Here is a 26,739-nt window from a genome sequence, read left to right as displayed (position 1 = left end):
TGCTCATGTTTAGGATTGTGATTTGCCTTAAACTTATAAATACAAATCTTGTATGACTCAGGTGTATTTCCTACTTGGTAAAAAATACAATAATATGCTGAGGGTGTCCATATTCTTTAAAATGACTCTTTAAAATCTGTAGACAATTTTCATTAATCATATTCAAGCATATAATATATCCAGCAGCTACTAATTGTTTTCGGACATAGTCCTGATGTCCTTTAAAAGGTGGGTGGGATATAAAGCTTCTACATACTTACATAAAAATACAAGTATGAGTTATATAAGGCCATTGAACGTAGGTCCACCACTTTCTCCACAGAACCCACTAAGTCCAGTTTTCAAATACATTTCCTAAGTCCTTCTCACTTTGATTAATGGGATTTCCTCCCAAGTGTAAGCTATGAGTCAGTTCAGAAGCAGTATGCCACTAGTGCAGGGGTACTCAGGGGTATTCCGCTTCGTTATTTATCCATACATGGGCTTGCTGGAGGCATCTAAATCGGCCTTTGGTCCGACGCAATACTTCTAAGAGTGCAAGCATATTTAGACGGAAAGGCGGCCAGCAATACCTAGTTTTCCCCAGCTGACTGGTGAATACTGGGAATTGAGGAACTTTTTTCTACTTCAAGCACTGTAGGATCGCACCTTAAGAAGTGTTTAAAAAAAACAGTAGCGTTGGTGCAGATCTAGGTGCGCTTGCGAAGCATCATCCGGTGCGGCCTAAACGGTTGTTTTTACGGCCTCCGGACTCTTCTACGAAGTCTCTCCGTCGCGGTGTACTGCATTGCATACTGCAGGGTGCGGCGCCCCTAGGGAGTGGGCCTACGGTGTCCACCAGCCAGGGCTGAAGACGCCGAACTTGCCCGTCAAGGTTTTTTTCCTCATCTGACTGAGCAGCACAGCTGCCTTCCCGGCCTGCCGGCCAGCCAAACAGGCGGCCTGCGGCGGGAACGGCGAACCCCCTCCACCGCCCACTCTCCCGCTCGGCCGCATCCGCTGCAAGCTGGCTGATGCTGCTGGACTGGCGAGCGAAGAGAGGAAAACAGAGCGCTTAGTCCCGTCCCAGGAAGCCTCTTCGCCATCCCCGCCCGGGGCCAGGCGGAGCCAGCAGTGGGAGGAGGAGGAGCGGGTGAGAGGTCGGCCAGCTCCGGTCGCCCATAGAGACGGAGGAGTCCCGAGTTGTGAGGGCGGCGGCGGCCGGAGCAGGGGCAAGAGCGACGAGGGAAAGATCCACCAGCAGTAAGTGGCGGTGGCCGTCGGTGGAGGGAGCGGGAGGTCCTCGCGAGAAAAAGAACAGCGGCCTTCTTTCTTTTCTGCCCCGGCCTTGTCCCCGCCTCCCGCCATTGCGGCGGTGGCGGATAAGGACTGCCTTCTCTCGCTTGCCACCGCCTGCCCTTTCCTTGCCCCCCGTGGCGCGGCTTGGTTGGCCGCACGGAGCGGAGCAGGGCGATCCGCCGCAGCCTCTTCCTCGCTGCTGTGTGGCGCTGAGTGAGGCGTGGCTGCCGCGCATGGGCACCTCCGGGCTGGCTAGGCCGTTGCTTCCCTCTCTGTCCTAACGAGCGCTTCGCGCGGGTTGCTTAACCGTCCCATCCCCTCTACCGACCCCTATGCCGGCAGTGATAGTGGATCGGGAATGAGGGGGTGGGAAAAGAATGCATAGAGTGGCGCCCCGCTTTTTCTTTCAGAGGAGGTTTGGATTTTAATCCAGATAAGTCAGTGCGCAGCGAGAGGGCAGTTCGCTTGATGTCTCATTAGGGAACATGGAGTGTTAGGACGTGAGTTTGTGTATGTGAACAGATTGTTAGAGATCTGCTAGGACCGTCTAAGCCTTGTTTCCTCCCAGTGGCCAGCGGGGTGCTTCTGGGAAGCCTACACGCAAGGCATGGGTGTGGAGGTAGTAGTTGCCTTGCTACTCCTCTCTCTCTCTCTCTCTCTCTCTCTCTCTCTCTCTCTCTCTCTCTCTCTCTCTGCCACGGGTTTTCATTGGCTCTGAACCTGAATTTTCAGTTTAGCTGTCATGAATCTGCATTTAGCTTTTTGATAAACCTACTCCCCATGAAAATGTTTAATTCTTTTTAAAGCTATCTATGTTATCCATCAACCCCACATTTTAAGGCAAATGACTCAACAAATCAGACACTACATCTAGCCTTAGCCTTTCTGGAGGGTACTGAGTTGTTGAACTCAGTGAATTGCCAATTGTGTTAAGAAGCTGGGTGGCCTGAGGCTGCTGTCACCTAATGTTGCCCAGAATTGCATATGCTGAATATAGATAAACTGGGCAGATAAAGCATTGGTGAAGTTTTGTAGAATTCTGGCAAAGTGTGTTTCACTGGCACCCACCCCTCTGTTTAAGTTAATGAGACAGGACAGCAGTCTGATTTCACCGAGAGTTGTCCACTAATAATACTACACTATTCTTCACTTATTCCAAATTGATTTTCCTTTGATTTTTAAAGTTTAAAATTCTATACCACAATAGTTTGAATGCTTCAATCAGCAGACAAGCTTTGGGTGAGAGGTGCTGGTAGCTTTTTCTTTGGCTAGAAGATAGGTTTCTGTCATGTGTGGTGTGTGTTTGGTAAATGTTAGCTGTGTGAACAATATTTTCACCATACCAAAACATGGTGGCTTAATGGTGCTAATGATTCTGTTGCCATTCAGTAGTATGGCTTTTATTGTAGATTATGACTACTCTTAGTGAAGTGACCACATTACACATTATCTGAAAGAGGATACATGGTGCTGGTTTGTGACACCTGTTGCCCACTTTGCTGGTAGTTCACCAGTATGCCCTATCCACTATGGGAAAGAGCAGCTATTGATTTGTAGTTGGAACTTAACCAATGCAGTTTGGAGCCTAACCAACTCTGTGTTTTGGCAAGAACTGCCTGATTCTTACACTGTTAACTTTAAGAATGACTGGATATGTCAATAAAAATAAAAAGGTGGGTTTTTTTTAACAGAAGCATGGAAATAAAAAGCCAGGAAAAAAATCTTAAGTATAGAGTGTGTAATGAGGCTTTCCACCTTCTGGTTTTCCTTAAATTATTTGTTAACATACTTTTCTGAAGGAGAGCTTGGTATAACTCCATCCATACCTTGTTCTAATGTTACTGCAAAGGGGAAAAGGAAGTAATTGTTCCAGACTGAACTTAGTGGCTGTAAGCGGCAGAATAATAACATATTTTTGTGACTGCTGGTGAAATGTATGTTGGCTATTAATTGCATTTTTCCCAAAAGGGAAATGATTGGCAGGTGTCTACAACTTTTTGTCTTAGATTACTAGCTACCCATGAGTTGTAGTTGCCATTTTCCATTCTCCTAAGTGTTCAGCATATACCAGTGAGCTTGTGATGGGGAACAGCCCCTTATATTGCACCGGGTTTTCATATTACATTTCCAGTATGTCTTTTCTGCTCCAAAGTTCAGCATAACAGGGGAAACACACCACTCCCTGACTCTGAAGGGGTTGGAGGACTGTGATATTTGCCCTTGCATTTTTCTGCTGCCTGAAAATGCAAAGCGATATAAAGGCCTTCTCTCCAAGTTGGGAAAGGGAGGAGGGTTTCTTATGTTGATGTAAGGAGTGGGGGCTTGCTTTTGGTAAACAGTAAGTAGATCCATGCAGGCCTGATTATTGAAAGCCTAGTCATAAGGAAAAAATGAAAGCAGAAAAAAGGGAGTTACTGAACATGTTCTATCATGTTTAATGTTAGTTTTGTTTGCTACAGAAATGAAACAAAGCATAGTAAAATCTTGCAGAGTAGTAGAACTGTTTCTTTTTATTAGACAACACTTTTAACATTTCTTTTGAGCTATAATATTTTGTATATGTTTTTATAATTGGTCCAGCTGACATGATAGTATTGTCTTTATAAGCACTTTAGTTTCAGCTTCTTAATGGTTGTGTTCACTTCCAGTGATTCATAAATTAATTGAAAGTTTTCTGTTAGCAGAGTTTGTCTTTGACTTGTTATCAGACTGTTCTTTAGATTCTAGCATGACAATATTCACCTAAATCATAACTTATATTATGAAAAAAATCTCTAGAGATTCAGGAATGACACATTTTGAGCAATACCCATTTATTTAGTTTCCATATCATTTAAAAAAATATTGTGAAACTTGAGAAACTTTGACAGAGTTCAATATTTTTATCTGTTCATTGTGATAAAACATTCATTTCTGTTTAATTCATTTGTAATTATTATTGTGGGTAATTTTAAGAAAATGCAAAAAATTAACCCAATACATATGAGGTTAATTATGTTAATTTGCATGGGTTCATTTGTATATTTGTATATGAAAAAATCTGTTTGCACTGGAAAATCTTCTGATGCCTTACAGCAGGGGAAGGCAACTTGTAGTCTTCCCACAAGTTTTTGTCTACAGCTTATTAACTATGCTGGCTAAAGCTAATAATTGTAAAAATGAAAGGCAGTAACATGTACTTCTATTACATAGTTTAAATTTATGAAAAACAAAATTTATAAAAATTGTTGATGCTAACAGCAAAATATGTGCATGTTTTTTAAAGGAAGGAAGGAAGGAAGGAGATTGTACCTTAATGTTAGTAAGTCAAAGAGGTGTGTATTGTATGCTCACAATCACTCATCCATTTTAACAGTTCTCCTTTCTTCCACTAAGGTTGTTGGGGCATCTTCTATTTCCCGGTTGCTGTTTATGAGTTCCATTTCAGACTAAGACATGTACATAATCTCACATACATTAATCAACTGAAAAACATTAATTTCAGTTTTGAAACCGCTGATCTTGCCCAATGTTGTATTTGCAATTGGCACTCATTCATTTTTACTAATATACTTAGGAAATGGAAATGTTTCCATGAAAAAATAAAGGAGCAGAAAATTTCCCACTCTTCATCACAATTTGTCACTTAATAATCACAAATCAGTTGGAATTGCAATGATTGTGGGAGGCCACTACTCAGCAGCTCAGTTTTACCTAGTAATGTGAGAGCAAGTGGTTCATGTATCACTGAAATGGACAGACAATAAGATTTAAGCAGTGGTAGAATTCAGGCTTTTCTGAATATTCTAGAGCTAGAATATATTCTAGCCTTTCTTTGCTCATTGTTGGGTGGGACATTTGCATAGCACTATGTTGGCATCTACAAGCCTTTTGAGTTTTGTACTGTTTTCACATTTGAGTGTGGAGCAGTTAATCTATACTCTTACGCACAATTATCAGGGGGTAAGGCATGGAAGAATTAAGTAAACATGTATACTGCATTGTATATGATTGAGCTGTCAGCATCTCATCAGTAATGTGAAAAAATTCTTGATACAGGATTGTATTTTTTTTTTAAAAAAATCTGTACACTGCCTTTCAGTCTAAAAGTAATGCATCTATAACAATAAGATGAAACAGTTGTAAGAACCATGGCAACAAATTCATCATCAGAGGAGGAAGTGGCAGAAGAATTTCACACAATCACCATCTTGTATTTAGCCCCAAAGCCTTCTGAAACAGTCAAGGTAATACTGATAAATGAAAATGATGTTGGGGTCAAGCAGCCTTTTCTCAGGAAAGTTCTCCCAGAAAAGGACCCTTTCTTTAGTACATGCAACTATTATTATTATTATTATTATTATTATTATTATTATTATTATTATTTAGTATTTAGCCTGTCCCATGAGCCACAAGGCTCCCTGGGTGGGTAGGTGCCAACACTGAAAAATGCCCCATCTTACATGCTTATATGCCATACCTCTAATGTTTATCTGAAACCTGAGTTCGGTTCATATGGGAAAAAATGGTTCTTAAGATATCCTAAGCCAAAACAACTTAAAAATGAAAGCCATAATTGAATTAGAAGGGACCATAGAATTCATCTGGTCTAATCCTGTTTCGAGCAGACTCTATAATAAACTGAAGCTCAATCCAGGTAAGATGAAAGCAGTGTTAGTGGAGAGTCCATCTATCCAACTGGGGAATTTTCAACTTGTCCTGCATGGAGTTCTGCTCCCCCTAAGGGGTAAGGTGTGTAGACTTGAAGTGCTCCTGGATCCCATGTTGTCACTGGTTGCTCAGGTGGACTCAGTAATCAGGAGTGCTTTCTGCCAGCTTTGGCTTGTTTATCAGCTGCATCCCTACTTGGAAGAGTGGAGTCTTGCTACTGTAACCTCATGTTTGGATTACTGCAACCCAATTCAAGGTGCTCACAATAACATACAAAGCCCTAAACCGCTTCGGGGCAGGGTGTCTGAGGGAATGTCCATCTCTGTACTTACCAACCAGATTACTGAGGTTTTCAGTGTAGGCCCTTCTCAGTATTCCTATCCCCAGGGAAGCAAAAGGGGAGAGATAGCAAGGAGAAAGGTCTTCTCCAGAATTGCATCCTAGCTATGGAACTCATTCCCATCCAATATTCAGTTGACGCCAACCCTTTATTCTTTCCAGTGCCAGCTAAAAACATATCTTTTTCATAATCACTTTGGTGCGTGAGCTGTCTGGTTTAGTGTTTTAATGGTTCATGTGGTTTGCCGTTAGCATATTCTGAGTTTAATGCCAGATTTTTAAAATTTTTAATTCACTTGTCTTATTTTGGTATAACTTTGCTTCATTTTACTTTCCTTTTTTCCTTTTTTACTTTTATTGGTTGCTTTGATATTGTGATTGTTATGAAGGAATCGTACTATTTTAAGTTATTGGGTTTTTTAAAAGATTTTTTATTAAGATTTTAAACTAATACTAAAAACATTAATCATCAAATACATCGGACGTACTGGGTCAGCCCCCTGCTACATATCTTTTAACATTCTATAGTCATATTCAAATCGATTTATAATAACTTAAAAACATCTTTAAGCCAAGTCCCGTTTCTCCAGCCAATCATAAAAAAGGTCCCAAGTTTGATAGAAGTCAGTATCTTCTTTCTCCTTCAATGATAAAGTCAATACTATTTTAAGTTATTGTTAAAATGTTGTTTACTCTGCTGCAAAATGCACAGAGAGTCTATGGCTAATGGGGTGGCATACAAACCAGATAGATAGATAGATAGATAGATAGATAGATAGATAGATAGATAGAAGCTACAGCATTACTGACAGTTGTCCATCCACTCTCTGTTTAAATGCTTTCAGCAAAGGAGACACTATCACTTCTGAATATAATCTGTTCCACTCTCAAACAGTGTCTGGCTTTAGAAGATTTCTGCTAATGTTTAGCCAAAATTGTTTCCCTACCATGTCATTGTCCCAACATATGTAGTAGGGCATAATCTAGACTTGGCCTTCTTGGCTGGGTCTGAAGATGGTGTTCTAATGTGCAAGGGACTTTGATTCAGTCCATCTGTCATGGTTAGATCATCTCCTGCTGAGATTTAGATCTTTTTCCTCCACAAAGGTGAGAGACCCATTTAGATGATCCTCCCCTGGAGGCTAATAAATCTGAATGGTTCCCAGAGGCCTCTGCAGGAGAGGGTCCTGACTGATATTGCTGGTTCTCCTGTTGAAGCCCTGGTTGCTCTGTGGAATACAGATATGACTTGGGCATTTGACACAATTACTCCTAAGCGTCCTGTCTGTTGCAGAGCTCATACCCTGGAGCTGAGAGTGATGAAGCAAATTAGGAGACAGCTGGTGTGCAGATGGAAGAGAACTCCCACTGAATGTAACAGAAACTTATAGGGAATGGGAATTTTCAGCCACTTCTAGAAGGTTTTGCACTTCCCTTGAAGGAACAGGTTTATAGCTTGGGTGTGTTCCTTGATCCATCTTAGTCACTTGAGGCTCAGGTGGCCTGAGACATAGTGAAGGGCAGGATATAAAAGCTTTACATAAACAAACATATGTATGTATGCATGTATGTCTTGGAGTGCCTTCTACCAGCTTCAGTAATCATGGCTCTGGTAATCTCTAAATTAGATAACAGCAACACACTCTACGCGGTGCCCTTGAAGATTGTTGAGAAGCTGCAGCTGGTACAGAATGCAGCAGCCAGATTAGTAACTGGGACTTGAAGGTCCAAACACATAAGATCAATTCTGGTTTGCCTGCATTGGCTGCTTGTAGGCTTCCAGTCCCAATCCAAGGTGCTGGGCTTAACCTATAAAGCTTTACATGGTTTGGCACTGCAATAGCTGTTTGAGTGCATTTCCCAACCCTGATTCACCCAGACAGTATGCTTAACCTCTCGTGCAAACTCCTTGAGAGACTCAGAGGATAGCACCGGGGGATGGGGCTTTTTGGTGATGCCCTCCATCTTTGCAACAACCTTCCTGCTGCAGCCTACCTGGCAGCACATTTGCCACCTTTTTGGAGCCAGGTTAAGACAGCCCTCTTTGTGGGGGCCTTTATAAAGTCCTCCCTGGTCATTCAGGGGCTGACACAATTAGCTAGTTCCCTTCCTTTTATTCTTGGCTGGGTCTGTTTAATTGTCTTTTTATTGCCATTAAATGTTATTTTATGCTATTTTAAATTAACGTTTAATTCTTGTTAATGTTTTTATCTGTTGTATTTTATTGTTTATATGCTTTGTTGTAAACTACCCAGAGAGCTTCGGCTATGGGCTGTGTGTGTGTAAATAAATAAACAATTCCACCCGTTGCTTCCACTTCTTCGTTCTGAAGCAGCAGAGGACAGGTCTGCTCTGTGTTCTGCATGACAGAGCTCTATTGTCTGTCTTCTCCAGACTAAATACACGTAGCTATTTCAGCTGTTCTTCCTGGGGCTTGGTTTCCAGACCATCACTGTTCTTATTCGCTTCCGTTGGACACATTCCATTTCATTAATACTCTTGTTAAATGTTGTCCAGTAGTCCAGATGTGTCCTGACCAGTGCAGAAAGAGTAGAACTATCACTTCTTTTGATCAGGACACTGGGCTTCTTTTAATGCAGTTTAAGGTTCTGTTGAGTGGATACTTGCATTGCTCTCTTATGTTCAGCTTGCAATCAACTATGGTACCTGCATCCTTTTCCAATGCATTGCTGCCGAGTCTGATCTCCTCCCAGCCTGTAGGTGCCTTTCATTTTTGGTATCAATATGCAGAACTTTATATCTTGTCTTTCTGCCAAAAAAAATAATGTTCAAGCTGGTTTACAATAAAATGTGGATTAAAACAAAATCTTAATTATAACAGAACATGAACACACAGAACAATACTTTATACTGATCTCTGTAGAATTTAATTTTGTTAGTTTCAGCCCAGTCGTCAATTATACAATTTTGGATATTGTGTTGCAAGCCGCCCCAAGGCTTCAGCAAGGGGCGACATAGAAATGTAATAATAATAATAATAATAATATTGATTCTGACTTTTGTGCCCTCGTTAGCTATCTCTTTGGCTTCATACCATTTGTAAATTTGATAAACATCCCCTCTATACTCTCATCCAGGCCATTTATAAAAATGTTCAGCAACACTGGCACTAGAGCAGAAAACTCCCTTCATATGCAAAACTATTACTGTGTAATGATTGGGTGTGATTGCTCATCTGGCTGTGAATCTACCTATCAGTAGTATCATCCAGCCCACATTTTAAGATTTTGTCAATAAGGATACTGCAGGAGACTTTCATTTTGATGAAATCAGGTTATATTATGCCATACAAATGAGCTATCATTTGATTTCAATACTTAGTTGAATACTTAACAATAGTTTCTGAAAATCTTTGAAAGGCAATTCTATTTAGTCTGGATTAGAATTAACCCACCTTTTCCAGGACAGCTAGTATACCTATTTAAGTTGGTACAAAGCATTTTTGGCCCCTGCTACATCAGGGTATTCAGGAACACTGCTAGAATCAGGATTACCCAGAAGCTGTGTGCCAAGTTTTAAAAGAGAGTTAAATTCCTCACATCTGTGGGTTTAAAAGACTCTCTCTGGTAGTTGGGCTAGGGAAAACATCCATCCAAATCTTGAAGAGCTGTTGTTAGTCAAAGCATATAGCACTAAGCTAAATGGAACAATTTTCTGACTCAGTATAAGGATTTTGTGGGGATGGGAAATTTTAAATGCATTACCTATGATTGGTTCAGTTGATGCCAGTGAGGTACTGGCAGGAAGGGATTAGTTAAGTCCAAATATTATTACTTGATTACTCTTATAAAGCCGTGCCTGGATTGTGGTGGATTTTATTTCTATTTGAATAAAAATAGCTCTGTATGTCATAAAATATTTCTAAAACAGCAGCAGACAAATGTTGCTAGTCAGCACTCCTCTAGCCACACAGTCTGCTTAGCTTTAGGGACCTATCCTTCATGTTCATGTACGAAATGCCTAGTTGTTGTTTCATTATACAGGATCCAGACATCTTTATTCATGTCAGTGCTAGAAAAACAGTTTTTCTCAAGCCAATGTAATTAAGGTGTCCATTTTTTAAATTGTCTGAAAAAGCCATAGCAACCACAACTGATGTGTTACCTGGGGTAGCTTGGAGGACAGCTCTGAAGAACCAACAGCAAATTATTGATTTTGATGTCTAGGAAAATATAATTTCCCCATGATATACATCATAGCTTGAGGGAGGAGGAGTCTTGATCCAGCACAATAAATAAACAACATCTGGCAATTAATGTGTGAAATTATCATTTGTAAAACATATTCTTTAGTTGAATCCATGTGGAAAGTTTTGAGATTAGCAGATTTACAGCACTGTGTGGTCCTGTGCAGAAGTAAGTCTCACTGTGTTCAGTGGAATGTCCTCCCGGGCAACTGTATTTAGGATGGCAACTACAAAGTCATAACCATTGTAGGTTTTTTGCCCTGTAGTACTTTTGTATACTAGATATAATTCACATAACTTAATAGTTATGTTTGTAGCAAGGTCTTTTAGATGGATTTTGATTACTCACATATTGGTATGCAGCATGGTTCCTGGGCTCTATCAGTAAAATAAATGACAGAAAGTATGCAACTTAATGATATAAGTAACCTTCCACAATGTGGTGCCTGCCATACAACTCCCATCAGCTTCAGCCAGCAAGGTCAAGAATAGTGGGAGTTATATCGAGAACATATAGATGAATCCATTTGGGAAAAAAATTGCTATATAATCCAATAAAGAACAAGATTTATTAAATAATTTTGAGTGCCTCATCTTTTTACTTGAATTTTTTAGGGATTCCATGTAGATGTGTGAAAACTTCAGATTAACATTGGACAGCTTTGTGTACAAGCTTGTCCTGTATGCTTGGAAATTGTGGGATCAGCCAACATTTTAAATATTACATTTTCATTTATATGCGTTTGTTTAAATATTAAAATAATGCATATAACAGATGAGCTAATAAACTGTTGTGTAGGTATATGAGTAGCAATTGAATGGCTTGGTTCTGCATTTAGAGCCTGACAGCATGAGCAGCTTTTTGGTTTGACTTCCAGTCAACAAAACATAATTCCCATTCAATAAAATGGATAGTTTAGTGTTTAGTATGATATTGAACAGGAGCCCACCACCCTGGGTTAATTTATTTATTAAATATGTATATGGCATAGTTAATGCTTTTGGCCCTTGCGACAACCTTGTATAGTAGGCTAGGCAGAGCTAGTAATTTGACCAGGACTATCCATCACTTTTGGTGGCTAAGCAGGGAATTATGTGGGGGGTTTTGACATCCAATCTAGCTTTATCTGTACTGCACAGTTCTACTCTGTTTAGCACTGTACCAAAGTTATATGATACTTTGGTGTCTCAGAAGAAAGAGGGCATGTACTCTTAGTTGTTTTATGTCATATTTATTCATATTGCTTGGTACATCTTACTTTCACCATTATCCATATAAAAAGTTAGTAGTTTCAGCTGCTTTCATGTTCCTGTGTTTGCTGCATAATATGCATTGGTAAAAGCTTGTGCTTTCCATGGTGAATAAATACTATATAATTTAAGAGTGGGATATGTACAGTAGAACATTACCTTTGTGCTAGCAGTCAGAAAACATGTAAATTATTTCGATCAAGCACTTAGCTTTCCATGGCAGTTGATGTGCTTAACAGCCATGCATTTTATGATCTACTTCTCACTAAACCAGAGTTGCAATACTTTAAAAAAGGCAATGCATGATCCTGCATTCCTAACTGATAGTCATCTGTGAATGTGATTTCCTAGTCTTAATATTCCACTCAACTGGAGGAATAGAACTGTGCATGTTGTATGAGGCAAATTATCCAGTGTCAGGCTTGGATATACAGATACCCAGATTCAGATCCATGCTCAGTAATAGAGGTTGATTTGTGATCTTGGACAAACCACTACGAGCAAATTTAGTTGTGTCCAAAAAGCATGTGGCAAATACCTCCTAATATTGTTTTACTTCAGACTAAGGTTGGTAAAGACATGGTAAATGCATTCAACAGTTAAAAACTGCCTGTGTGTGATATCTGTCAGAGAGAAGACTAAACTAAAATCAGAATCCAGGAGCAGGGCCCAACATCTCTAAAGCCCTCCTTAGCTGGCCTGCGTCAGCAACACCAGGGCTGTCCACTCACCTGCCTGTCAGCTTGATGCCAGGACTTGCCACCACCACCCACCTGCCTTTTGACGTTATTGGATGCACAATGAACTTGGCTCATCAGCTGGTGAGAGGAGTTGCAAAAGGAAGGAGGTGTCACAGGTCTGCAGAAACACCAGCGTGGGGGGCCAGGGAGCTGGACTTAACATCTCCAAAGCCCTCTTCAGCCTTCTTGGGCGTAGGGCTGAAAGGCACAGTCTTTTGTGCATGTTTGGGACAGTTTAGGCCAGGGTTTTGGCAGAGGTAACTAAAACCACCTCTGAGGCACAGCAATCAGTTTTATTATTTGAACTTATACACATTTTAGTATGCCTTTGGGGGGGGGGGGGTTGGGAAACAATGGGGTGCCTCCATTACTGTTGTTATGGGTAGGGGAAAATATGGCATTGGGGGATCAACTAGCCAGCAAAGGAGAAGAGACATCAAAAATCTCACTGTTGTCCTCTCTTCTGGTTCTTCCTCTGACTAGTCATATCCTGGTAGCTGCATCGATTTACCCATGGGCATGCTGCTGCTGCTGCTGCTAAACACCAGGTCAATTCAAAATAAAATTCCCCATATCCATGATTTGATTGTGGATGAGGAGGCTGACCTGGCTTGTGTCACAGATACCTGTGTGGGGGAGATAGGAGGGGTTGCTTTCTCCAAGTTGTCCCTGCCTGGGTATTCAGTGCAGCACCAACATCACCCAGAGGGTTGGTGGTGATGGCTGTGGTCTTTTACACGTACAATTGCTCCCTCTAGGCTTTCTATCCACTCAAAGGCAAGACTTGAGTATTTATACTTTGTGCTGGGCACCCAAGATTAGGGATTCTGCTGCTGTACTCCCCACCTTGCTGCCCATCAGACTTCTTTCCTCAGATCGTTTTCTCCGAACGAGTCCAAAAGCTCTGCGGCGGGCCGGATAAATCAGCATGGCAGGCCGGATGCGGCCCACAGGCCATAGTTTGAGGAGCTATGCTCTATTCCCTATACCTTATTTTATTCTACTCTCTCCTAATGATTTAAAGAAAGATAACAAAAAAGCAGTGAGAAGACATGGAGAGAAGGAATGAAATATCTTAGGAACAAAAAGGAAATCATACACATATCCATGTATTCATAAACATAAAATATAACATTAACAGAATCTCTATTAGACAAAGTATTATCTTGTTAAACTTATTTCTTCTATCTCCATTCTTTAAATCCTCTCTCTCTATTTCCTCCCATTCTTAACCATCTGTTCTTTTGCCTGTTTTGACCTCCCTTTGTTGGGCTGCTTCCTTGAGTCAGGGAATGTCCACTAATTGCTCCTATGATTTCTTCTTTTCCTCTTTGAATTTCTTCTAATACTTTCTTTGTCTCCTCTCCCAGTGAGCTAATACTTTGGGTCAGTGAACATCCGCCCACAGCTCCAACATCATCATCTTTGCTTCCTATTTCCCAACCTTTGTCTTCAATTTTTGCTAATTCTTGTTTCCATTCTTCTTCATCTGTTGAACTGCATCCATATAGCATATTTAAGTCTTACGTCAGTGAGTCGATTCTGTTATATTTCTCATTATGCAAAACTCTCTTATGTCCTGGATAGCCCCCACGATATATAACTATATTTAATCTCATTCTTTTTAAAGAATTATCTTGATTATATTCAAGGAATGCCTAAATGCTATAGTATGATAACAAAGATCTTGAATAGGGGTTTCCTTGTATTTCAATTGTCCCATCTCATTTTTCAATTTTCTTATGAGCAGCTCTTTCTTATAATAATTAGCAAACTTAATCAGTACATCCGTGGGGAACATTCTAGAACCATGCTTAGGGCCTGCCCCTATGTATTTCTTTCTGTATTTTCATGATCCCATCTCTTCTCTGAAAGGACTTTTTAAAGCCAATCCAGCACATCAGTTCTAAGATGTCTCGCTTCTGCATGCTTGTTCCACAATATCACATACTTGAATATATCTACGATTCTTGTCCTGCAATCACCTTTTTTCCAATCATGTCATTCTTTTGGATTGATGATGTATCTCGGGCTTGTTAGCTTTGACCATCATTTCTGTCTGTTTATATTTAACAGTCAGAGCTGTAAACTGATTCTTCAAAGTCTGAAAGATTTTTTTTAAAATTTTCATCTGTGTTACAATAAAATTTGTCATCCCCTGTATTATCTCCTGTTTCTCTTGTTGCATTCTTCATTCAATCATTCCAGTCTTAGTTTCAAGATCTTTCAAATGTTGGTTGACCTTTTCTGCCTCCTCCCTTAGCTCTTTAATGCCTGTCTCCAGCATTTTTCTGAAGCCTTTTCTCTCCAATTCCATCTCTGTCTTTCCTTGAAATCCTGATGTTTGGCCCTCCAGTTCTGAAGACATAATTCTATTAGAAACAGATTGGATGACTTTCTTTCTCTTCTGAGATTTCTGCATGACATTTGCTTTTACTTATTCACCCAGCAGAGGAAACTCAACCATCTCTTCCAACTGTATTTTTATCTTTAACTCTAGACTCAACAAATTCCTTCCTTTTTTCCTCTACTCCTTCTTTCTTGTCTATAGCAATCTCTGCAACACTTAAGTTGTTAAATATTCCTCTTTAGTATTTAGTATTCCGTTCAAACTAGCCAAAGCCATTGCAGGATTTTATAGCTTTTTAGCCTTTGAAACTACCTTCCAGAGCTCTCTCTCAGTCTATTTCCATGCTGAGACAAATCCACTCTGACAGAAAATGGTGAGTTTATCTTCAATATATTTAACACTGCTTTCTTATCTTCAGCTCCACTTAAAATTAGAATGTTCCCCATGACTTATCCAAAAATCAGGCTCTTTAGATAGGAATAAGCTCATAAATTTTCTCGTGGCAAAGGAGAAGGAAAAAATTAAGATATTAAACAGACATACTAGAAGTCCCTCCTCACCTGAGCCTGATTTAAGGTGTTAACGTTAACATTTAAAACCCTAAATCATGGATCCTCAAACTATGGCCCAGGGGCCGGATCCAGCCCACCATGCCCATTTGGACCTGCCGCCCACCTCACCCCCCCATGTGGGGAGGCAATGGTTTGCTCACTTGAAGAAAACGATCTCCAAGTGAGCAAGCCGCTGCCTCATGTGCCCGCCTCGCCTTGCCTCCCCTGCCCTCGCCGTGCCCCCCCATCCCCACCTCAGCGTGCACGGCCACATGCACCGCCCCGTGCACACCTCCGGCACCACCTTTCTGGCCCGCGCCCAGCACAGGCACCTTTCAACTGGCCCCGTGATTAAAAAGTTTGAGGACCCCTGCCCTGGGACCAGGATATTTGAAGGAACTGTCTTCCATATAAGCCTACCCATTCATTAAAATCATCAGAGGTCCTTCTCTGAGAGCCCCAGAGGTAAGGAAGGTGGCTACAAGGGGAAGAGCCTTTTTTGTTGTCGCACCCTGTCTATGGAATAAGCTTTTCAAAGAGTTACGCCTAGTGCCAACTCTCTGTTCTTTATGGTGCCAAGCAAAAAAATTTTATTTCCCCAATATTTTAATAGTTAAATTTTATATTGCGTACTGTGTTTTATGATATTTTATCATGGATTTCAGGTTTATTTCTGGTGCCCTCTGGTTTGAGTTATTGTGGTTGCATTGTTATGGACTATGTGTGGGGTCTTGGAGGGGTTTATTGTTGGGGTTATATTTTTTTGTATGTGTTTAGTTTATATGCAAGTTTTTATGTTATTCTATTTATATTAACAAATGCTAGAAAAATACTCTAAATAAATAAATAAATAAATAAAACCTTCCTCCTAATATGCTAAGTTTTTAAATGCAGAGTCATTGTATTATGTAGGGTAGTAATTAAATATGCTTCTGCATATTTGGTTCAGTTTCAGAAGGAATGTGCCAAATATTTTTGGATGCAAGTTAGAGTTAGTTTGAAGTTAATGGAAATAATGGAAAATTGAAATAAGTGATTTCAATGTAAGAATTTTTAGTATACTGAATTATATTTAATAACAGCTTCTCAGCTCAGCATCAAATACCTATGATTTCAAAGTTGTGAGATTTAAAACTCCTTGAGACAGGATTCGAGTAGGTACAAGCAGTTTATTCCATACAAAAAGGATTTGCAAAGGCTGGCTCAATATCTCAGTAGCCTAAGGAACAAAGAGCAATTATTTCAAACATCAATGAGATTATATACGTTCCTTTCCCCGATGCTCAACACGATCCCCACTTCGCCATTGGCTGGTTACTAAGAAGTCACAATCTTCCCCATCCGCCTATATCATACTACTCCTTAATATGTTCCCCCCTCCCGCTCATACAACCCATGTTCATGCAAATGAGCCTATTACCTATGAGAGGTGTGTCAATTACTATTCATAAGCCTATTAAGCTTGCACAGTACCTTTTAAAAGTTCAACAGGCCGAAGTGGCCTTGAAAATTCTTACTTGACGCCAACTTGCTTTTTAAATCTTGTGGGAGGATGAGATAGGAAGAACAACCCTTCTTCCAAGTTCATTACAATTTCTGTTCAGTTGGATATGTGCCTGTATACTTAGTAGCAAATGGCATCTTACTATGAAATAGCTGTGTGTTTGCTAGTTTTTTTCTTTTTTAAAAAGATACTATTCTTGCTCATTTTCTCACAAAGTTAAATATAGTCCAAAAGTTTTTGGGTGCAATCCTATTGACCCCATCCTCAATGCATAAAAGCCTCCAAACTCAGAGGTTTTATGTTCATTCAGGGGCCAGGCATAGTGAGAGGGAGGGAAGGAAGCTGAGGCACTGATAGAAGAGTAGGTAGATAGTCCCAGCTTTCTGCTCACCTCCAGCACACCACTTTTCCGCCTCTGTGAGGTACATTTCTGCTTTTGGAGTGCCAGCTGTTGTGTTTTTCCCATACCAACTGTGAGGAGGCCAGGGTGAGGGGTTGGCCATTAAAGTCAGAGCACTGTGGTCAGAAGGCCTCAGGGCTGGGACTCTGAGGAATGCATCCTTAGAGCAAGAGGAGAGCATCCTGAGGAGAGCAAGATTGCTTCATAGTAAGATCGAAGTTGGATGTCCACATGGTGGGCATGTCATGAGCGGAGCCGGCTGGTGCCGGAGGTCAGACTAGATGGCCCAGGAGGTCCCTTCTGACTCGCTCTGTTTCTATGTTGCTATGTTCAAGTTGAGCCCATAAAATTGGGCAAAATTGAGCCCATAAAAAGATTAGGAAGAAGAAGTGAATGGTCTTGAGCTGATAGATATGGTCCATCAGAACAAAGGCCGGACGGCATGCCCTATTCAATTTTCACCATTCTTAACAAGTTATTGCATTATCACCAGTTATCTGTCAGAATGCTGACTGCTGTATTTGACTGGGAAATTATGTGCGCAGCACCTGTTTAGAAAGATGTTTTCCCATTCAGCAAGAGACAATCATGCGGGTTAAAGTCCACTTCCATATGCATCATACCTCTGCCTGAATCAGGGTGACCTGTCTTAGTTTATATTGGAGTGGGAACCCTGTTGCCCTCTAGATACTCTTGAACTCCCAAATTGTATCAGCCCAGCTAACATGCCCAATAATCAGGGATGATGGAAGTTGTAATTCAGCAACATCTGGAGAGCCGCATGTTCCCCAATGCTGGCACATGTGCTGTGCTCTCAGCTCAAATTATACTTAAACCTTGATTTTTGTGAGTTTAACTTTTGCAGTTTGTGATCAATAATTAAATGGGATTTTTTGGGAGTATTGAGGCCTACTATGGAACATAGTCATCATCATAGAAAGAGAGGAAGCAAAAGGGGAGAGATGGAGGCCTCCAAAATATGACTTCCTGCCCCACTCCAACCAGAGAGGGAAATCCTTCCCACATTTCCTTGCTGCAAGGAGGAGACACTGGTGAATTTGGGTGTGGGCTAGAGATATTAGGTTTTCCACTTTCACAGAAGTCCTGTGCCCCTGTGAATGTGCCAACTATACATGATCCAACTTATATATAAATTTGAGTTAAAGACAAATTTCCATTGTTTCAGGGATGGAACTCATTCATAACCCAAGGCCTGCCTGTACTGGTTGTGAAGAAGATAATGAGGAAGAAAGCAAGGACTTTGCATTCCTATTGAAACAAGAGCACCATTAAGTCAAAATTCCCTGTAAATATAAAGTGAGATTGGTTAAAATGCCATCATGTTTTAGCTCAGTGGGTGGTCCATTCCAAATGCTGTTAGTATTTAGAACAAGTATACTAGGAAGATTTACAGTTAACAATAATCTGGAAAGTTTACAGTTAACATGAGATCCACCTACTATTCCAATTTATGTAATGAAAGGTTTTATGTAATAAAAATTCACAGATTGTTTGTATTAGTGCTGTGTTACTTTTGATGCTACAGTGCAACGAAGCAAAATCTCAAAATGGTCAGTGTATGTTACATCAATATGGGATATTATCATCTTCTCACTCCTGCTATACAATCATGCATTGTCCCTGTCAGGGTTATATTGATGTGGTAGGAGGGAGGACTAACTTGGCACTAGAAAGATAAGCTAACCATTGGCATTCAGAAAAGGAAGAAATGTGGTTTGTGATAATTTGGGTGGTATCCATGTGCCAAATTCAAATGTATAACATATGAAACAGCCATTTATTAATTTATTTGTTAGATTTATTCCCCACCCTTTTCTCTTACAAAGAACTCAAGGTGACATCCATAAGTTGTCTCCTCCTGCTGTCAGTCTTATCCCCACAACAACAACTCTGTGAAGTAAGTTGGGCTGAGAGTCTGCGACTGGCCCAAAGTCATCCAATTGGCTCCATGGCTGAGTGGGGACTAGAATCCAGATTGCCTGGGTTCCAGTCCTACCCTCTTAACCTCTACACCACACAGGTTGTCTAATTATTCTGATGTGAACACATCTTAAACATTCAGATCATTTGGAATCCTTTGGGGGTGTTTTTCTAATTTCGTTTATTTTATACTACTGTTTCATAAATACATCATAAAAACATATATTTATTTATTATATTTATATCCTATCTTTTTTTCTTCCCAGCTACTCAAGGTGGGTTATCTGACCAAAACTAAGAATAGTATAAAAGCTTTGGAAAATTTGTGCATCCTAAGAGTTTCCATAGTTTGTGTTTTGCTGTTAGAAAGTGTAAGACCTATCCAAAGAACATTGTGCTCTTTCAGTTGACCTCACTATATCTTTTCTCTTTCAGATTTGCTACCAATCAAGTGCAACATCTCTGACAGAACAAGAACTGAACACTAGATTGCCAAATTCTCAGCTGGTGCTTTAATAGCCAGAGTGTTCCTGACCTTTGAAGGTAGGTTTTTCCTTTTTACTAGAACCAAGCCTTTCTTTTTAAGTTCACATATTACTTATATCTTTTGTAAGTAATTGAAACCCTCCTATGGTAAGCATGTCATGAACAGAGCTGGCTGGAGCTGGGGGTCAGACTAGATGGCCCGGAAGACCCCTTCTGAATCTCTCTGTTTCTGTGTTTCTATGTCTCTATGGTTCTATTCATTGATGAGGTTTACAGTGTTACCTGGAAGTTACAGGTTATGTGAGAAATTCTCAATTTGCTTTTATTACCGTTAAATTCTCCACACAGTATCACATAGGACTGCCTGTGTGCATACAGAATCATAGAACCTTCACAAGGTGCTCACCCCTCATTTTGCACCTGCCTGAATCTTGCCCCTTCTTTTGCACCTGCCTTGAAGGGTAGAGGAAATGCTTCTTTACACTTTTTTTCTCTTCACAGCTATGCAGGGAACCTCAAAGTTTGGTTCAGATGATGTCAAGTTGACAGTTTCCTGACAGTTAGGACCCCGAGGGTGTGGAATGGGCTTCCACGAGAGGTCGTTGAGGCCCCATCGGTGTAGGTGTTCAAGGATAGGCTGGACATCCACATGGTGGGCATGTCATGAGCGGAGCTGGTTGGTGCCGGAGGTCAGACTAGATGGCCTGGGAGGCTCCTTCTGACTCGCTCTGTTTCTATATTTCTGTGTTCAAGTTGAGCCCATAAAATTGGGCAAAATTGAGCCCATAAAAAGATTAGGAAGAAGAAGAAGAAGTAAATGGTCTTGAGCTGATAGATATGGGCCATCAGAACAAAGGCTGGACTGCATGCCCTATTCAAAGTCAGGAGTAATGAGCTGGTCAGACAGTTCCTTCAATACCTTGGACAGACCATAGAGAATATTTATTTATTTATAACTTTTCTATCCCGTCCCCTACAGAATGTCTTGGGATGACTTACAAGAGTGAAGAACTTGTTCTGAAAGGTTCTTAGAACAAGAACCTTTCCAGAGGAGCTTAGTTCTAGATAAGTTCCCTGTGCTTGACAGAGACTCCTACTTATGCACTGGTCACCTCTTGTTTGGATTATTGCAATGAGCTTCCTTTGAAGATGGTCCAGGAACTTCAGCTGGCCCAGAATAGGGCAGCAAGGGTGCTGATGAGGACTGGCAGATATGATCATATAAAGCCAGTCCTCTACCATCTTCACTGGTTACCAGCTGAAGTCCAGGCTCAATTCAAGGTGTTAACAGTTGTGTTTAAAGCCCTAAACAGCTTGGGGTCAGGGTCCTAAGCCGTTTAGAGCTTTGTATGTTAAAATAAGCACCTTAAATTGGGCCCGGAACTCAACTGGTAACCAAGGAAGTTTGTAAAGTATTGGAGTGATATGGGCATGTGAACCTGTTCACACCAGCAGTCGCACAACCCTATTTTGTACCAATTGAAGTCTCTGGACTATCTTCAGGTGGAGCCCCATGTAGAGTATATTACAATAGTCCAGTCCAGAGCTTACCAGAGTGCTTGTGAGTGTGGCTATGTTCTGCCTGTCCAGGTAGGGCCACAGTTGGTAAATTAAGCATGACTGAAAGAAAGCACTCCTGGCAATTGAAACAACCTGAAACTCAAGTGAGTTTAGGGCACCCCCAAGCTGCAAACCCTGTCCTTCAAGGGAATACAACCCTGTCCAGGTTGAAGACCCACCCTCTGGGCAGATGGACCATCTACCAACAGCACCTTGGTCTTATCTGGATTGAGCTTCAATTTATTGGCCCTCATCCAGTCCGTTATTGAGCTCAGGCAGTGGTTAAGGACAGAAACCGCCTCATCTGGGTTGGATAAAAATGAGACGTAACTCTGAGTGTCATCGGCATACTGATGACACCTCAGCCCCCACCTCCGAATGACCTCTCCCAGCAGTTTCATGTAGATGTTAAACAGTGTGGGGGGCCACATAGTGCCCAAGGAACACCATGGCAGAGCAACTATCCCCCAGCACCACTTTCTGGACATGGCCAGATAGGGGGTGAAACCACCGCAGTGCGATGCCTCCATCTCCTAACCCAGCCAACCAGTCCAGAAGGACATGGTCAGTGGTGTCAAAAGCCACTGAGAGGTCCAGGGTTGTACTCCTTCGTCTCTCCCCCAGCAAAGTTCGCCTCACTGAACAACCAAGGCAGTCTCCATCCCAAACCCTGCCCTGAAGCCTCATTGAAATGGATTTAGATCGGCCATTTCATTCAAGAGTACCTTGAGCTGCTCAGCCACCCCCCCCCCCACTCATGCGCCTTGCCCAGAAATGGCATATTCATAACAGGCCTATAATTGACAACAGCCCCTGGGTCCAGGTTTGGAGTGGTCTTATCACAGTCTCTATCAAAGGGGCTGGTACCACTCCCTCTCTCAATGAGGTGTTGACAGCCTCCTGGTCCTAGGTGTGAACCTGCTTGCTTGATTTCTTAATGAGCCAAGATGGGCAAGGGTCAAGTAAACAAGTTGTGGCACAAACAAAACCAAGTACATCATCAGGCCACAATAATCAAAACTCATCCATCAAAGTAAGATAAGATGGTATTCTGGATGCTTCTCTCAATGGGACTAGATCAACTGTGGAGTCCAAATTGCAGTGGATTCAAGCAACTTTGTCTTCAAAGTGGTAAGCAAATTCATCACAGCAAAGCACCCAGGGTTCAGCAGTCTCACTAGATGTTCCAGTCTGTAGGAGACCCTGACAACACTCAGAAAAGTTCATCTGGACAGCATGGTGAAGATGCAATAAAAGTGACAAAATACGGACCTTTCCCCCCCTTTTTTGCCACAGAATAGGGTCTGTAATAAGCTCCAAGCTGTGCTTGGTCAACTTCTTTTCAAGATCTCCTCCACCTATGCTCAAGTCATCTCCCCTCTTGCTTTATCACCCTGAGCTCAAATGTATATCATGGAGCTGGTTGGGCTCTGCAGGAGTGGAGAGGGCACTTAGGAGCAATTATGTCAACTACCCGAGTCATCTCTGTATTCCACAGCTACTCCTCCAGAGTATTACCTATGTTGCAGACAAGGAAAGATGTTAAAATGTATCTGACATTATTGCAATTCAATTCTGTTCTATTTTTGTTGTTCTGAATATCAGCTAGTTTACTGTAAAATATACACAGCATTTAAATTTCCTTACATAGTTAACTCTGCTGAATTGGCTCTTATGTTTGTCCACTAGAGGCCAGTCTTCTGTTGATATTGAATCATCATTATGCTACCAATAAGAATGTAAATTATCATCCAGAGTCCAATTTAAAGCAGAGAAATATGTCAGAATAATAGTTAAGTCAGATGGGTGATTGCATAGACTTTTCTAGAAAGATCCAGGAGCAGTTTTCTTTCCTGCACAATGCACTTGTTTTGAATTTGACAGTGTTTCTTCTGGGTATGCTGATTAATATAGAATTATAAAATAGTAGGATCAGAAGGGGCCAAGAAGGGCATTGAGTTCAACTCCTGCTGGTGCAGGATGCCAGTTACACCATCCCACTCAGATAACTGCCTCTCTTCTACTGGAATGTCTCTAGTGTGGAAGAGCACACAACCTCTCTTGGCAACTGGCTCCACTGTTGTATTGCTCTTACAGTTAGGAGAATCTTCCTTGTGTCTAGCCTGTACCTGGTGTATCATAGTTTTAACTTCATTGTTCGGAGTCCTACAATCTGGAGTGAGTGAGGATAGGCCTTTTCTTCTGCTTTGTGACAGCTTTCGAGATATCTGTAGAGTGCTATCATGTCACCTTGTAGTCTTCTTTCCCCAAGCCTAGACAGACCCAGTTCTTTCAGCCCCTCATCATACGACTTATCTTCCAGGTCCCGTATCATCTTTGCTGTCCTCCACTGAACCCTCTCCAGATTATCAGCATCCTTTTTATGCACTGAAGAGGGGGTTCTCTAGAGTGGACTGAATCCAAAACTGAACACTCCTGCCTTATTTACATAATTATCCACACTGAGTTTGGGTTGCCTTATCATTCAAACCCAGTGAGGATGTGTAGGAAGGGGGTGCCTTACAAACTGTCCTGAATCCCTAGAACAAGCTGTGTATTGTAGGGTGGTTTGGAAGCTATCTCATCACTCACCTTGCTGGTGCAGATGATTCAGAAATTCATACCCGTTGTAGGCAATTATGTAACCGTGTGACTGGCCTTCACAGGCTGTGGAAAAGAAGCCAAACTACTCTATCTAACCAAAATTAATACATATTTCTCCAAGCTCTGCCTATAAGGAAAACATCAGGGTGGAAAGAAAGATACATAGTTTTGTGATTTGTGCACACATTTTTGCAGTGAATGATTTTATCAGGACTTTTCTGTCCCAGTGCTTTGGGAAAGGAATGCCAAAGTAATATATCACAGGACTGATTATAACTCATTTAATCCCAGAACTAGGAACATTAAGTGGTTTGGCGGAGTATGTGAGATGTGGGAAGCTGTAGCATTGGATGTTTGCTTGGAAAAGCTGGGATGTTCAAAATGTTTGGTCTCTGACCCTGTTTGCTATACATCTGTCATCTAACCTTGTCTGATAGCACTTCCTTGACTTTAGTGCTGGTTGAACAGAAAAACCTCTCTAAAATGTTTTCCAGTCATGATAATTACCTAACCACTGCATCTATGCTTCTGCAATTTTGCACATTTTTTGTCTAGGGACACTTAAATGCTGTATACTCTTTTCATATAAGTTAGTTGTTTGTTGTTGTTAGTCGTAAAGTCATGTCCGACCCATCACGACCCCATGAACAACATTCCTCCAGGCCTTCCTGTCCTCCACCATCCCCCGGAGTCCTCTTAAGCTCACACCAACTGCTTCAGTGACTCCATCTAACCACCTCATTCTGTGCCGTCCCCTTCTTCTTTTACCATCTGTTGTTCCCAGCATTAGACTCTTCTCCAGGGAGTCCTTCCTTCTCATTAGGTGGCCAAAGTATTTGAGTTTCATCTTCAGAATCTGGCCTTCTAAAGAGCAGTCAGGGTTGAATTCTTCTAGGACTGACCAGTTTGATCGCCTTGCTGTCCAAGGGATTTGCAGGAGTCTCCTCCAGCACCACAATTCAAAGGCCTCAATTCTTCGGCGCTCAGCCTTCCTTATGGTCCAACTTTCACAGCCATACATTGCAACTGGGAAAACCATACGCACTTTTGACTATACGCACTTTTGTTGGCAGGGTGATGTCTCTGCTTTTTAGCATGCTATCTAGATTTGTCATAGCTTTCCTCCCCAGAAGCAAGTGTATTTTAATTTCTTGGCTGCAGTCCCCATCTGCGGTGATCTTGGAGCCCAGGAAAATAAAATCTGTCACTACCTTCATTTCTTCCCCATCTATTTGCCTGGAAATGAGAGGACTGGATGCCGTGATCTTAGTTTTCTTAATGTTGAGTTTCAAGCCAACTTTTGTGCTCTCCTCCACCTGCATCAAGAGGCTCTTTAGTTCCTCTTCTCTTTCTCCCATGAGAGTGGTATCATCTGCATGTCTGAGGTTGTTGATATTTCATCCAGCAATCTTAATTCTAACTGGTGATTCATCTAGGCCCACCTTTCTCATGATGTGCTCTGCATATAAGTTAAATAGGCAGGGCGGCAGTATACAGCCTCGCCGAACTCCTTTTTCAGTTTTGAACCAATTGGGTTCTGTGTCTAGTTCTCACTGTTGCTTCTTGACCCACATACAGGTTTCTCAAGAGACAAATAAGATGGTCAGGTACTCCCATCTCTTTAAGAACTTGCCACAATTTGTTGTGATCCACACAATCAAAAGCTTTAGCACAGTCAATGAAGCAGAAGTAGATGTTTTTCTGGAACCCCCTAGCTTTCTCCATGATCCAGCGTACGTATGCAATTTGATCTCTAGTTCTTCTCCCTGTTCGAAATCCTGCCTGTACTTCTGGTAGTTCTTGGTCTACATACTGCTGGAGCCTAGCTCATAGGATTTTGAGCATAACTTTGCTAGCATGTGAAATGAGTGCAATGGTGCGGTAGTTTGAACATTCTTTGGCATTGCCCTTCTTTGGGATCAGAATGTAAACTGACCTTTTCCAATCGTGTGGCCACTGTTGAGTTTTCCAAATTTGCTGGCATATTGAGTGTAGCACTTTTACTGCATCGTCTTTTAAGATTCTGAATAGCTCAGCTGAAATACTGTCACCTCCACTAGCTTTGTTGTTGCTCAGACTTCCTAAGGCCCATTTGACTTCACATTCCAGGATGTCTGGCTCAAGGTCAGTGACCACCCCATCGTGGTTATCAGGGATGTTAAGCTCGTTCTTGTATAGTTCCTCTGTGTAATCTTGTCATCTCTTCTTAATCTCTTCTGCCTCTGTTAGGTCCCTGCCATTTTGGTCCTTTATCATGCCCATCTTTACTTTCAAATAACCTCCATCTTATGGCAACTCTGTGAATGACTGCCCTCCAAATTATCCTGTTCTTTACAGCCTTGCTCAGCTCCTGTAAACTCAAGGCTTTGACTTCCTTTATAGAACTGAGCCATTTCACATTTCTTCTTCCTTTTCTTTTACTGTCTTTGATGTTCCTTGGCATTATTATTTTCTGCAGTGAGGCTTGCTCTTGAAATTCAATAGCCTGTTTTGCCATATTTTGCTTACTGCGCAAGTTCTGATCTGATCTGATCTAGGACCCATGTTTTCCTCTTCCTCTTGTTCCAGGATATTTGAAGTTCTTCATCGCTTTCTCCGTGCATCACACATATATGGGTGCTGTGCCTGTGCAGTACCTGTTGCCGGGAAGATTTAACAGCTTTAATGGTTTTGGTGGGAACTCCGTGCCTCCTCCCCTATAGTATAAATGGGTGGCGTGCCGCCCCTTTGCCAGTCTGCTTGAGATCGCTGTGCCTCAGGCTCTTTTGCTTATCTCGTTGCCTTTTTCCTCAATAGCTTTCACTTTGATTGCGTTCTTTAACTTTCTGCTTCAATCCGTCATGATCAATATCCCCATTCCCTAGTTTGTTCATTTCCC

General features: G+C 41.4%; 1 protein-coding gene across 3 annotated transcripts in view; it reads left to right on the top strand.

Moving 5' to 3' along the window:
• Positions 1 to 1,093: 1,093 nt before the first annotated feature.
• GNG12 (G protein subunit gamma 12) overlaps positions 1,094 to 26,739 on the top strand; it is a 59,308-nt gene continuing 33,662 nt past the window's right edge. The window contains exons 1-3 of one of the 3 annotated variants that reach the window (XM_044440542.1): positions 1,109 to 1,242; positions 18,457 to 18,576; positions 19,647 to 19,754. The gene's annotated coding sequence lies outside the window, so the exon portion shown is untranslated. Of the gene's footprint in view, positions 1,243 to 18,456; positions 18,588 to 19,646; positions 19,755 to 26,739 lie in introns of all 3 variants that reach the window. The other 2 variants (XM_044440533.1, XM_044440523.1) reach the window with 2 other exon arrangements.

The sequence above is a fragment of the Varanus komodoensis genome, unplaced genomic scaffold (assembly GCF_004798865.1).
Source record: "Varanus komodoensis strain SLA01 unplaced genomic scaffold, ASM479886v1 scaffold1, whole genome shotgun sequence".
NCBI lineage: Eukaryota > Metazoa > Chordata > Lepidosauria > Squamata > Varanidae > Varanus > Varanus komodoensis.
Note: the sequence above shows the minus strand (reverse complement) of the source record. Positions and strands in the feature narration are given on the sequence as shown.